Source organism: Pyrgilauda ruficollis, unplaced genomic scaffold (genome assembly GCF_017590135.1).
Source record: "Pyrgilauda ruficollis isolate IOZ18807 unplaced genomic scaffold, ASM1759013v1 scaffold2, whole genome shotgun sequence".
Taxonomy (NCBI): domain Eukaryota; kingdom Metazoa; phylum Chordata; class Aves; order Passeriformes; family Passeridae; genus Pyrgilauda; species Pyrgilauda ruficollis.
The window spans coordinates 18,118,817-18,133,568 of record NW_024519206.1 but is presented as its reverse complement, the minus strand read 5'-3'; the positions used below and the strand labels follow the sequence as shown (position 1 = coordinate 18,133,568).

Genomic DNA, 14,752 nt, shown 5'->3' with positions numbered 1-14,752 from the left:
TATATATATGTCTATAGGTATATCTATCCATCTGTCTATTTATCTATCTACCTAGATGTATATATATTACCTATAGGTAATCCTCTTATCCTGTAATAATAGGTAATCCTATATTCATGGTAAGTACTCCTGCATGTAACTTTTAGTCCAGTGACTTCCATCTTCATGGTTACTCTTGGAGCAGTCAGGGAAGCTGCAATGAAATAAGGAACAAGGTGCAAGTCACAAGCTACTCTGCAATAGTTGGTTGCCTCCCTGTTTTGATGTTGCCTGTTCTTAACACATGGTGGTTACTGTGGGTTAAGTTGGTGCAAAATGAACCAACTGCAGTAGTGTGGTAACTTATTAATCTCTATGTAGAATATCCTTATAGATAAGGAAATGTGTATTTAAGTTATAAAAAGATGTATGTAAACAGTATCAATCACCACCACCAAACGTGAAGGCCTTACACCTGTTTGGCCTGCAGGCTGTGATAAGTGATTAAAGGTTCCAACCCATGAGGGGAGCTGCTGGTTTCTCCTCTGAATTAAAACGTAAGTCAAGAACTCAGGCATTTAGCAGGTGAATGTAATTTATTTTGCCATTTTTGAAATTGTTGCTTGTGAATTGCTAGTATCAGAATGATAATGATTGACACTTATTCCCTAAAAATTCCTAAATCCTAAAATGGCTTCAAGAGTGAGACCTTCTAATATGTTAAATATTCAAGTCACATACCTTGGAAGACTAATGCTTATACTTATTAGTGAGCAAAGGTAAAGGGATAGCAAGGCTGCCTTAATTGGTTATCCAAATATTCCTGAAGCATTGCACAATCTCTGAGTGACATTGGATCTGTGAGTGATGATTGGGGTATATAAAGTGTAGTAAGAGTGTGGTGTAACTAGTTATGTGCCATCTTTTTCACCTTCTCTGAAATAATCAATTTGTTTTATTCAACTGGGAAGAGAAACTGTTTATGAGAAGTTATTCTGCTCTTTTAAACACCAGTTTAAAAATATAGATGTCAGAGGTGTCAAAACCATGCTGCCATGGCCCTCAGGCTCACTGAATTGTAATTTTTCTTATCCCATCTATATTTATTTCTTCCTTTTCCTCTGTTAGATGCCTGTTTTGTTTTCACTGATATCTTTTGGGTTTTTAATATTTTGGAAGAAATTTTTGTTTGAGAGTAATGTTCTATAGATTTTACTTTTTAAATATAATTTTTGCTTATACTATATTTATTATTATTTTCATGCTCTGTACATGGAAGTTCATATCTGAGCTAGAACTTTGGTAGGTATTTTTCTACCTCTTTATCCAGTTATTTGGATGCAGGATTGAGGATAAAATGTCCCTTACATATTGCAGTGTCTCAAGTAAGTGGTCTTTTGGGACATTACTTGTCAGTTCTACTCCACAGGCAAAATCATGGAAGCAGTGATCCTTGTCTGTCTGCAGTCAGAAAAGAGAACAAGGATAGAGTACAGATGTCTTTGTATTTAAGGTATATGCTTGAGTAATATTTAAAATGACAGGCTAAGATATTAGTCTTTCCAATGTCATAATAATTTAAGAATGCTAAAAAGGCTTTGCAAACAGCACCATGCACTGGAGGCCACCTTCAAGGTGCTTGGTTATTTCTGTGTGTGTCAGTGGGCTTTTTGAAATGGAAACCTGTTCACAAGGAATAAGATGAACTGACAGAGTATTTTAGCACAAGTCTTGAAGGAGAAATCAGACCCTATAGACTTAAGCAGTGCTTAGACTAGACTTTTTAGTGGGGCTTTTTTGTATGATTTAAGTAGATGTTAAAGGCTATTAAAAAAAAGTAAAAAAAAGAGGACTGCCTACCTACCAATGCACAAAAAAACCCCCCAAAACAAAACCAGAAAGAGATGTGAAAGATTGTTTTCGTCTTAGAATGGCAGAAATAGCTTTCTATTCTGATACTGATAGTTTTGAGTAGTTTGAGATGCAACCCATCCTTCTTTGAACAGACAATATAATGCAGAAGCAAAACAATAAATATCAAAAGTAGCATTTGATGCTTATTGTTTAAACTTGACTAAGCAATGTTATGCAGAATGGTTCAGATAAAAACACATCACTGTATGTACCAAACATGTTTGTATTTGGGCTTGACTGAAGCAATTTGCTAATGCAATTTTTTGAACCTTGTGTCATCATAAAATAACTGCAGACACTATTTTTTGTTTAGAGAGGGGCTTATATAATTATGCTTTGTAATTGTGATGGTTTTTAATTTTACTTCATACCAGGTTGCATTCTACTATCACACTAATTAAATTCCTTTTAATTGGTTATCTCCCTGAACTGAAAAATCCAGCAATGTGTGTGTTTAGAATACCAAATGTATTAAATGGATGTGTTTACACTTAATGTATTAAAAGTTGAGGAAAAGACTGCTTGAGGGAATTGGTAATGAATCCTGAACTCTTTTCCTAGCTCGTAAGTCACTAGAAACAATCTGCTCCAAGTTAGTGGTGACAGTCTTTATTATCGTGCTGTCTCAAAGGCCTTCCCAGAAGAGAGAGAGCAATTGTCCATGGTTATAGAAAATGATGTTTCCTTTCAATTATACCTTCCATTTCTTTGTTTCAGAAAAAGGATTGTGATTTAGAAAGAGAGGACATATTGCCAGCAGATCAAGAGATGTATATAACTGTATATGTATAGAGATAATTTAGATGAACTCTGGGAAATTAAGTCAATTTTGAGATTGGATGGAATAGAGTCCCATCGTAATTGCTTGAGAACTTGACTGATCTTTAAAAGCTGTTGAGAAACTATGAGTAGATCCCTCAGGTGTCATTAAGAAGCGGGCAAGAAAGTTCTACCTTAGTTGGTGAGCTAACTTGATCTTTCTGAAACAAAATTGTTTTCAAATGTTAGAAAACTGATGCACAGAACAATGTTGTTTATTTAGCTTTTGTGCCAGTGTTGGGGATTTTTCTTGTGGTGTTTTGAGGAACCTCCCATTTCAGTGGTAATTGGACATACTATTTTACTCCCTCATCTTCTCTGCTGTGGAGGAGAAAATATTCCTTGAACTTCATTTCTGTTTTTGGACTGCACACTGGGTCTGTGTGCTGTGTTATGTTAACCAGGTTGCTCTTCTAATACTGGTCACTGCTTCTGTTTATAACCATATCTTGTGAGAGCATTGCATAAATCAATAGTCTGGTGTGATTTCTAATGTAGAGACCTGCAGTAGCTGCATCGCTATTGTGGTGACATAATATTTTCACTTACTTAAAGCATTTTTGTTTTGGGAAAGGTAATTTAAGATGAGGGAGTGTGTTGTATTTTCATAAATACTTTATTTTTAACCTTTATGATGCTGTATGGTCAAACTGATTATGAGATTTCCCAGCGGTACTTTATTCCTCCAAAAATAGAATCTGAAACATTTCACCAATTTCAAGCAAGTTTGAGAGTTTAGGTTCTTTCAATGTTTGTGAAAATTTGGTGATGGGTAGCGAGTAGCGAACCAATTCAATCTTGGTGAGAAAAGTTTTTACACTCAGCTGAAATTTTACCTTCTAAATAAGCTGCAGTATATGCTGTTGTGTGACAGCAGTTTGGTGTGTTTAGATAGCCAAGAGAATAGGAAATTGAAGGTACTATATAATGGTGAGGGAAATCAGAAAACTAGTGGAAAACTGGTCTTGTGCTAGTTTTGCCATTCATGGAAAAGATGACTCCTGGAGGGGATTTGCTGATTTGAATAGAATGGTAACAACAATTAATAATCCTTTCAGTATATCAATACTGATTTTTTTTTTTTTACCAGAGGATCTTCTGAAAGTTGTTTAATACAAGTGTTTACTCTGAGAATGAAAGATAGCAATGAAATACAATTGTGAAAGTTTGGTTGTAGTGTAGACAAAAGTTTATGATAATGTGTGTCAGCAAAAAGTCCAGTTCAATTAGAGATGGAATCCACAGGGAGAATACAGGTTGGACAGGCAGGCAGTACTGTCCCTGTGTGTAACCCACAGGACAGCTCTGTGTAGAACATTGTGTTTCATTGTGGGCACCTGGTGACTAAAAAGACACCTGGATAAACCTCAAGAAAGAACATTATAAGTACTTGACAGAGACTGCCTTACAAAAAGATGTTCAAATGATTTATTTTTATATAGATTTTATTAAATAGAAGGTTTGTCTAGTTAACTGTTACTCTATCCTGAGTAGAGTTGTACTCACAAGGGCTTGTAAGTAGCTTAAAGTCATAGCACAAGTTGTTTACATGAAAGGAAGTTTCATGTAAACAGTTTTCTATACTTCTTTTTTATGAAGTGAGTAGTGCTAATCCAGCTTCTAAAGAGTTACTTTAATGCTTAGGGGTGGAGTGTAGCATGTAATAATTTTATAGACTCCACGGTGACTTTAGACTGCTACCTTAAGGGAAAAAATGGTACTGTTTTACTACCATAATATAAATCAACAATGTACTTCTCAGAAATAGTTATTTCTGTAGAACTTATATAAATTGTACAGCAGTTATTTTAATCTATAATAATCATACATTATTATCTCTTTGGAAGAGATAATAATGATAATGAATGAATACTTTCATTAGAACAAGATTAGTCATTCAATCAGAGTAATTTATCGTCTTGTAAATGTCTTTTAGTCCAATGTTAACTGGCATTTGTTTGCTGGAATTCTTTCATTTTTATTTTAACTAATATTGAATGAGCTACATTAAGGTAAACTATGTTCTTATGACATCTGAACTGCAGGATTAGAACAGTTTTGGTGAGTTTATTTCTGCCTTTCCCATTCTATTCTATATTCAAGATGTTAGCTGTATTAGTATCTTAGCAAATCCTTACTATTTCTAAATCTTACTATTTCTTGTTCTGCTTTACTTTGCTGCTCAGTGTATAGTGTGCTGTTTGTATTTCTTGTGCCATTATGTGTCATCTTGCTGTCTTGGATGTTTCCTAAAGAGCCTGTTTGCTATTTTACCATTTCTTTGATAGTCAGTAGAATCTATTTGCTCTTTTCATTTGGCTCTTGGGGTTTAGTTTCTGATGTTCAGTTGTGTGCTGTTTCATAGAAGCCAGATTTCAAAGCTCTATCAAGGATTGTTCAAAACTTAGGCTTTCCTTGGTTTGTTCTATCTATTCCAACTAAAAGAGTTTGAATTTAAATGTGATTTCAGGCAGATGCATATGTCTGCATTTGCTATTTATTCTGCTGAAGAAAGCTGTTTTCCTGGGTTACTGCCCAGTATCTCTCTAGGTTCTCCACAATTTAATCTACTCAAGCAGGGGTAAATGATTTTATGACTAGAGAGATAGTACAGTGTTAATAACGATGTGATCCCACTTGCAGACAAGTAGTCTTTGTATTTTTATGGAGAGCAATGTGTCAAGTTATTAAATTGGGGAAAGAAGGATATGTAAATGTAATTTGTGGGTAGGTTTTGTTGATTATTATTTACAAATGAATGTGTATGTTGATTCTCTTTATACTTCCTATCTCAAGAATTTATAAAAGCTTTAGCTTATCCTGAAAAGGATTTTTAGAGAGACTTTGGTGAAGAAAACTGTGGAATTAAATGCTTTTCTCATTGCAGGATCACGTGACAGTTCCATTTAGGTGTGTTGTCTTATTTTGCTTCTGGTCTATTTCTCAAGGGTTCCCATTACTGGGGTTTGGTAGCGAGCTGAATAGGATGAGGTGGTGTCTCATATCTCTTCCTACCTTCTCTTTAGTCTTTGCTCAGTTTCCCGTGTAACCTTACTTTTTCAGCTGATATTTGTGAGGTAGGCAGCAAAAATTTTAATAAAAAATACAATAAAATACATATAGATTATTATGTTATGAACCTGTGTGCTTATTTAATCTATTGACTTTCGTGATGGTTGTTGGGAGCATCTGGATCAACCGATCCAGACTTTATTTAGATTTGAGAATTTTAAATTCTTTGCAAAAGAAAATAATGAAGTCCCATCTTATTCAGGTAAAATTTTCATCTGTCTGCTTTTTCTCCTGGTTGTTTTTTGTTTTTCCATTTAATTCATAGTGAATGTGATTGCTAGACAGAGGAGTTGTTATTAGTTAATTACCTTGTATATTAGTTTCCAGCAAATCCAAATACTTGCAAAGTCATCTAATTCATACCTTACTGTGAGACACAAGTTACTGTCAGAAAGAAGTCTTTGTGTGGCTGGAATTCATCTTGCTTATATGCAGCAATTTAAAAGCTGGGCATCTTACTTAAGTCAAGCAGCTAGATGATAACTGAAAGTAATGGAAAAAAAAAAGGCATTCCAATAATGAATTTCATCCCATTTACCTTAAACAGTTCTGTTTAGTTGATGAGATGAATCAACCACCTGATGTGTCTATCTCTCTTCATTTGCTACAGAGGGATCTTAGCATAAATCTCTTAGAGGAGTTTAAAGTTAGGTGAAATTGACACCTTCTTTGAAATCAGTTATCAAAGATCTAGGTTTATTTTAGAGTTGTTGTAGAGTAGGATTTGCTATTGCTTGTGTCTTTTTGCAGATACTTACTTTTCCATGTCTCCCTCGAAAATGTAAATATTCATGCAATTTCTTGATAAGCTTGGTTATCCAGCTTTTAAGCCTGATAGAGGCACTGAATGAACTTTATTCCAAAAGGCAGGTATCTCAGTAAGCAAAATCCTTTACCATTTTTTAACTGTTCAGATTTCTGTTCCATAGATAAAAGGAAAAAAATATTTTCTTGAGCTGTTTATACAGTTACAGACTTGTAGCTATGATATTTTATTAAAAATCCTTTGCTAGGATTTTTCTCCTCCTGAGGAGCTGGGAGCCTCAGGAAAGAAATGTAAACAATAACTATCTGCTGCTGTGGAATGCAACAGGTGCATCTTCCATTGGTCCATGTGTATTGTTCTCAACTGATGACCAACCACAGCCACCCGTACTGTGGCTGTGAGCAGTCACAGGATTTTGCTATGCATTCTGTTCTAGTCTTGTTCTTGGTAGCCTTCTGATCATCTTTTCTCTCTGTTCTTTTAGTATAGTTTTAATGTAGCATTTTAGTATAATATATAACATAATAAATCAGCCTTCTAAAATGGAGTCAAGCCTTGTGTCTCCACACACAGAGTGTTCACCTCAACGCAGACTTAAGGCAGTTTCTGAAATATTTTACAGGAAATTGGGATATGAATTCACTGAAAAGCATCTCTAGTTGGAAGGAAACTCTTAGAAGAATCTGCCAGATGCATGTTAGGAGTGCCTTTTTAGAATATGAGTGGCTCAGGTTTTTATGTGTATGGATAGTATTTGCCACAGCTTACAATTTGTCTACAGCTTTTCTTTTAAAACTGGCAGCTTGACAATTTGCTAGATATTTTTGTATAAATGGTATAACATCCCATGGGTGGACCATGCAGTAATGCTTGGTTTTGGTAATAGAAATAACAAATCACATCAAAAGGAAATTTTGTTTTATGTAAGTTTCAGAATGCGGCTTATACTTCCTCTTCTTGTTTTTATCTTGTTTCTTGTTTTTATCTTGTTCCATTATGTGTCTGAAGGAATAACAGATATAAATTAGAACTTTAATGTGCTTTTCTGTTTTAAGCCTCCCAGAAGTTCTGTATGTAATACTGGAACACTATCTTACAAATTAATGGTACTGTGATTTGTTCTTCTAACTTACTCAAAGATGCATGTACTACTCTTGTAAATTCAGAAGTGTAAAAAAGTTGAAACAGCTGTGCACATTTTGAGTTTAATTAGAACTGTGTATTTTTATCACAGTGTGAAAGGTGGTACTTTGTGACATTCTTTCGTAACAGTAAAACTGCTGAAGAAATAATCGGCTTGATATATACATCACCTTTTCAAATAGAGGCTGCAAGGCTTTTAAAATTGTCCTTGTCACAAATTTTATTTTTTTTTTTAAATGAAAGCCTAGAAAGAATAGTGTTTTACACACTGACTCCCAGCAAGTTTTTTTCTCCAGATGGACAGATACAGTATATAGACAAGAAGGCCAAGTTCAAATGGAATTGTACCTTTATGGGACATTTTCCCAATATACCTATACACCCTAGCCTGATGAAGGGCAAACCACATTGCCAAGAGATCTGTGTCATGATTTAACCCCAGCCATCAGGCAAGCCCCTTGCAGCCACGGGTTGGACTGGGGAGAGAATCAGAAGCATGAAAGCTGAAAAACTCATGGGTTGAAATAAAGGCAGTTTAATAGGGAAAGCAAAAGCTGTGCATGCAAGCAAAGCAAAGCAAGGAATTAATTCACTACTTCCCATGGGTAGGCAGGTGTTCAGCCATCCCAGGAGAGCAGGGCCCATCACATGTAACGCTTACTTGGGCAGACAAATGTCGTCATTCCAAATGTCCCCCTCTTCCTCCTTTGGAATATGCTAAGCATGATGTCATATAGATTGGAATATCCCTTTGATCACTTTGGGTCACCTGTCCCATTCTGTCTCTTTCCAACCTCCCATGTGTGGTATTTTCTGAGACCCTGACGAAGGAAGGAAATTAAGGACTCTGACTCCATGTTCTTAGAAGGATAATTTATTAATATAATATGATATCACATGACAGGATATGACTTTATATGACATTATATTATATGACATGGTATGATATGACATTATATGGCGTTATATTATATGGCATTGTATGATATGACATGATGTTAGATTATATGACATTGTATTATATTATATTATATGACATTACATTATATTATGTTATGTTTATTACATTTCTAGCATAGATTATATATTCTATTATATATAGAATATATAATAGAATATATAATAGAATGTAAAAATATACTATATAATATTATATTGTATGATATAAAATATCATATAATACGATATTATGTATTGTAGATAATATATAATATTTTATATTAAGTTCTATTATATTATATATTACAATTTATTTTATAAAATATTGTATTATGTTATATATTACATAATATTATATAATATAACAGTTAAATATAATATAGTATAATATAATGTTATATACTATATTAGTAGTATAGATTATAAATTAGATTACATTATATATTTTATTATATATAGAATATATAATAGAATATATAATATCATAGTACACTATATAATATTGCATTGTGTAATATAAAATACTATATAATATAATGTTATATAATATATATTATAGATAATATATTATATTCTATATTATGTTCTATTATATTATATAATACATTTTATATTATATAATAAATGTTATATTATATGGCATTATATTATATTATATGGCATTATATTATATTATATGACATTATTTTATATGACATTGTATGATATGATTAGATAGTGTATGACATGACATGATATAATATGACATGATATAATATGACATGATATTATAATATATTATATTATATGACATTGCATTATGTGGCATTACATTGTATGGCATTATATTATATGGCATTATATTACATTTACAGTATTGATTATATATTACATTATATATTCTATTATATATAGAATATGTAATAGAATATACATAGAATATATATATATAATAGAATATAATATACTATATAATATTATCTGGTATACTATAAAATATTATATAATACAATATTATATATTAAATATATATAATATGCTATATTTTATATGATGTTATATTATATATTAAATTATATATTATATATTATATGATGCTATGTTATATATTACATAATATAATTTTATATATTATGTTATATTGCAATTTATTATAAATCATATTGTATTATATGTATTATATTTTGTATTACATGACATTATAATATATTATATATTATAGATATTATATTGTATATATTATATTATATTATAGAATATATTATTAATGATACAATATGATATTACATCTTCTGTATTATGTTATATATTATCTCATATATTTTATATTGCATTATATGTTATATTATTATATTCTCTATTATATAATGTAATATATTATATTTTGCATTACATAACTATTATATTTTACATTATATAACTATTATATATTATATTACATCACATCATGTCATATTATTTTATAGAATACAGAAAGGATACAGAGAGAAAGCTAAAAGAAACTACTCAAATACTCGTGACTCTCCTCCAGAGTCTCAGCACAGCTGGCCCATAATAGGCCAATAAGTAAAAACAATTCACATGCAACCAATGAAAGAATCACTTACCACATTCCAAAGCAGCAAAACACAGGAGAAGCAAATTAGGTAATACTGTTTTCCTGTTTCTCTGAGGCTTCTCAGCTTCCCAGGAGAGAAATCCTGGGCAAGGGATTTTTCCAGAAAATATGATGGTGACACCCATGCAGTCCCAATTTCCTTTCCGTCATGGCAGTACAAAAAGCAGAAGAGGCCTTGGCTCTGTGTAAGCCCTGCTCAGCAATAACAAACACATCTCTCTATTGAGCATGACTGTGTTCAGCACAAACCCAAATATAGCCCCGTTCCAGCCACTGTGAAGAAAGTTAAATCTACATCAGCCCAAACCAGCACATTGTGTAACTTTTTAAGAAGTGTGTAGAAGTCCTTCACTTTGGGGTAAATGCACATCAGAGCCCATGAAACTGATATTTGTGATCTGCTTGTAATAGATACTTGTATGTTGAGTCCTGTGCCCTTGGATTATGTTAAGGATTCTCCCAATTTTTATAGCCAATGTAACTGAATAGTACTGTACCCTGTAAGTGCTCCCGAACTTCTTTGTTTCTGAAATGAAACATTCTGCTTGGATAATTCCAGAGATCCAAAATACATCTTTGAGCAGTAGTACTGGGTTTATATGTATACACGTACAGACATATATATATGCGTGTGTGTGTGTGCATGTACATGTGTACTGAGACACACAAGGTCATGTGCACACACACACATATATGTAAAAATCAATGAGAATGGTCCCCAAACTTCTTTGTTTCTGAAATGAAACATTCTGCTTGGATAATTCTAGAGATCCAAAATACAGTACTACTGCTCAAAGATGTATAGTTGTAAAGAATCTAGTTCAGTTTAGAGAGTGTAAAACAGATTCTATCATGTTTGGTTTTGTGGGGGTTTTTTGGTTCTAATTTTTTTGTGGTTGTTTTTTTTTTTTTTTTCCTTTTTTTGTTTTTTTTTTCTTGGGGATTTTTTTTTTTTTTTTTTTTGTTGTTGTTGAATTTGTTGTTCCACAATGCCAAATTAGGCACAGATTGGATTAGTAACACTGTTTCTGGCAAAGCCACATATTCAGGAAGTTACCATATTGATGTCTCCCATGCTTTCAACCTATGACATTTTACATTATGAGAATTATTTTTTTGCTCTACCTGCTATTGATACTTAAGCCAATATGTCCTAGCAAGTGGAGTCTTAGCAAGTACACAATTGCCATACCTGGGGCTTGTTTGAGGATGCTGATTTCTGTGTATTCAGACATGGGAGCATTAGATATGGATGTCCGTTGGGAAGCATAATCAGGGAACATCTGTGAAATATATCTTTCAATTTTAAAAATAGTTTTTAAGGAGATACTTGTGCAATGAGCTGCATTGCTCTATGAAATTCAGAAAGGGCTGAGATTTAGCATTTGTTTTCTCTAGCACTAGAAGTTCATATGTGTAAAAGCAGTGAAAGTATAAAGTTGCCACAAAAAACAGATCTGTCTGCCAGAAATGTACACTCTTGCAGAAAAGGTACAGAGTTCAAAGATGGGAGAATGTGTAGTCGTTGAATATAACTTGCTGGTCTTCTGAGTGTAAAAACAAGTCCTGAAAATAATATTCTTCTGCTCCTTTCAGCAGCTTTTTATATAGGCTTTATGCCCAGAAAGAGCAACTGGTAATAGGTATGCTGAAGTTTTTTATCCATTTTCTTGTATAGTTATATTTTGATTGACTTTATTTTTCTTAGTAACGGTAAAAGAGAGTTTCAGTTCAGCATTATGAGCGAAGGGTAAAACTGAAAGCTGTGTTTCAGTGAAAGCTGATTTTATATTTCTAAAGTTGACTCCTTGGCAGTTCTATTTAGTATCTCTCTTCCATAGAAAAAACCTCCCAAACTTCTGCCAGTACCAGGTGTTTCTGAGGCTTTGATATAAACTGCGTCAATTAAATTATTCAAGACAAAAAATCCAATTGTGACAACGACCACCCAAACCTAAACCAGCCATACTCCAGGGCAAATACAAGCATTTCTGTAAACATATAAAGATGAGCTACATTAGAGAACTGAGCTGGCTTAAAAAGATACAGCCTAAACAACTTCACATGAGGCTGTTACGGTCTTCACAGTTTCATATGTGGTCTAAATTTTTGATGGGGGAAAAAAGTAGTTTTTTCTACTACTCTTTGTGCCTCTTTGCACTTAGGAATTGGGAAGAGAACCTTGAGCTCTGAACATGCTTTTGCCTTGGGTATTTAATGATTTAGGTATGAAGAAGGTATTTGTTTCTTTGCTTTTGTTTTACAGAGCAATAGGAGTAAAGAACAATAGAATAAACCTTTAAAAAATGTCATTTGATTTATATTCATATGTGGCAAGGCAAGGGTGAATTAGAAGTGAGTTGGTGGCACAGTTTTTCATGTGTTCTGGAAAAATGTCTTATTACAGTGATAGGGACCATAAGTTATTTTTCAAATTTAGTATGTTTGGCATCACTAAGCAATACTGTATAAAGTTGGCACACATAAAAGCTTGAAGGTTTGTAAATTCAAAGAAATACAAATCTGTTGCTGAATGTTAAGTGGATGTCCATATCTTTATTTTCAAAAGTATAAAATAAAAAACCCAAGAAAGTAAATTATGAAACTTCCTGACTATTTCAAACAGAGAGGTAGTGAATTGTGTTAAAAGGGAGCAGTAAGTTAGTGAGTTTTCTAAATTGTTGATCAAGAGCAGTGTAACTGAAATTTACGCTGGTTTATTACTGGGATCTTGTATTTACACATTTCTCAATGGTCATTAACGTTTGAGATTGAGACAGACTACACAAATTTACAACTATTTGCAGTGAAAAGCATCCTTCCACATCAAACCAGGTGGTTTTTTTGAAGATATTAGTAAAAACATACAGCAGACTGCATAATGCCTGCCCTATCCTACAGTTATTAGTGGCCTGTCCCTGGCTGTGGATTGGTTTGGCCTCTCTATAGAAGAAATTATATGAATATAGCAGACCCTTCTGGGCAGAGGCAGGCAATGGTTGGACTAGGAAATGAAAATGCTGAGATTACATTGATGAGAGAGCAATTATACACATGAAAGTGGCCTCTCTTAGCTGACTTCACCCGTTTTAAAATTAAATTCCCCACCTAGTGGCATGAGGATTTATCACATTGTATAATTGCCATCTGAAGATAGTAAATTTCTTCCCTACCCCTGTACATTTTAAAACTTGGTGGAACTGATGAATAAGTGATGAATTTTTCTCTGAGTGTCAGTAGAAGTTTAGGATGTCTGCAAAAATGTCTTTTGTGAATAAGAAATTGTGTATATTTTTTTCCCAGAAAATATTTAACATAATTTGTATGGAGAAAAATGGTAGCAAGTTAGACAACAACATGATAAATTATTATAGACTTACTTTGCCGTACTTTTTCCATTTCAAAATAAAAAACTATGAAGGTAGAAGTTTAACTAGTGATTGAAAATCCTGTTCCTGCTTCATCACTCAAGGGATAGACAGAATATCCCCAAAAGGCTTGTGTTGAATTCTTTATGTGGGTGAGAAATGCAAATAGCTTTCAGCAATATTCACAGGACCTCTTTATTCAAACTGTCAGTTTTGTGGCTCCTGTTTCTTCTTCCATTGGTTTTAGTGGTAATTATGAAGCTATGGTAATGAGTGTGTATCTGTAGCTTGCAGCAAACTATCCAGAGAAAAATTGTGACATGCAGCAACTGCTTTTCTATTTTTTTTTGTTTTGGGTTTATGTTGGTGGTGCTTCTTCTTCTTTTTTTTTTTTTTTTTCCTTGCATTATTCCCCTCTCTTTCTGTGACTCAGAGAACTGATTCTAGAGTACATGTAGGGTTTTTTTGCAGTAGTCTCCAAATACTCACATATTATCCTGCAGTAGTGTTGATTAAATACAGATGGGTTTGTAGAAACCTAGAAATCGTGTCCAAATACAAGCATTTTCTCATTCTTTGCACTGAAATTTGTGGTCTTGGAGCTTTGTTGCCTTCTGATGCAAGGCAAGGCGACCTGGTTTCGATGAGCAGCCCGGCAACTCAAACTCACCAGGGTCACTCGGGCCAAAGACACAATGCTGACACCAATATGGTGGACGGTCAAAAGGCGTTTATTGTTTCATCTCGTGGGGTTATATACTCTAGGGTGCTACTCTATGTCAAAGGGGGTCGGCTTATACTGTTTTACGGTTAATAAGGAGAGAAAAGCTACTAGAGTTAGGGAGGTGGCATTCTTCGCTTATCTCAGGAGATTAAGGGAGAAGGGAGTCTTGCAGCTGCAGCTTTCCGTGACATCGCGTAATCTTCCGCTCGCCTGGGCCAAAGACACAATGCTGACACCAATATGGTGGACGGTCAAAAGGCGTTTATTGTCTCATCTCATGGGGTTATATACTCTAGGGTGCTACTCTATGTCAAAGGGGGTCGGCTTATACTGTTTTACGGTTAGTAAGGAGAGAAACGCTACCAGAGTTAGGGAGGTTGCAGTCTTCGCTTATCTCAGGAGATTAAGGGAGAAGGGAGTCTTGCAGGTGC

The 14,752-nt window shown here is 33.7% G+C and overlaps 1 protein-coding gene across 1 annotated transcript in view; it reads left to right on the top strand.

The window, feature by feature from the left end:
• Nucleotides 1-14,752, top strand: part of NEK10 (NIMA related kinase 10) — an 88,189-nt gene that overhangs the window by 28,696 nt on the left and 44,741 nt on the right.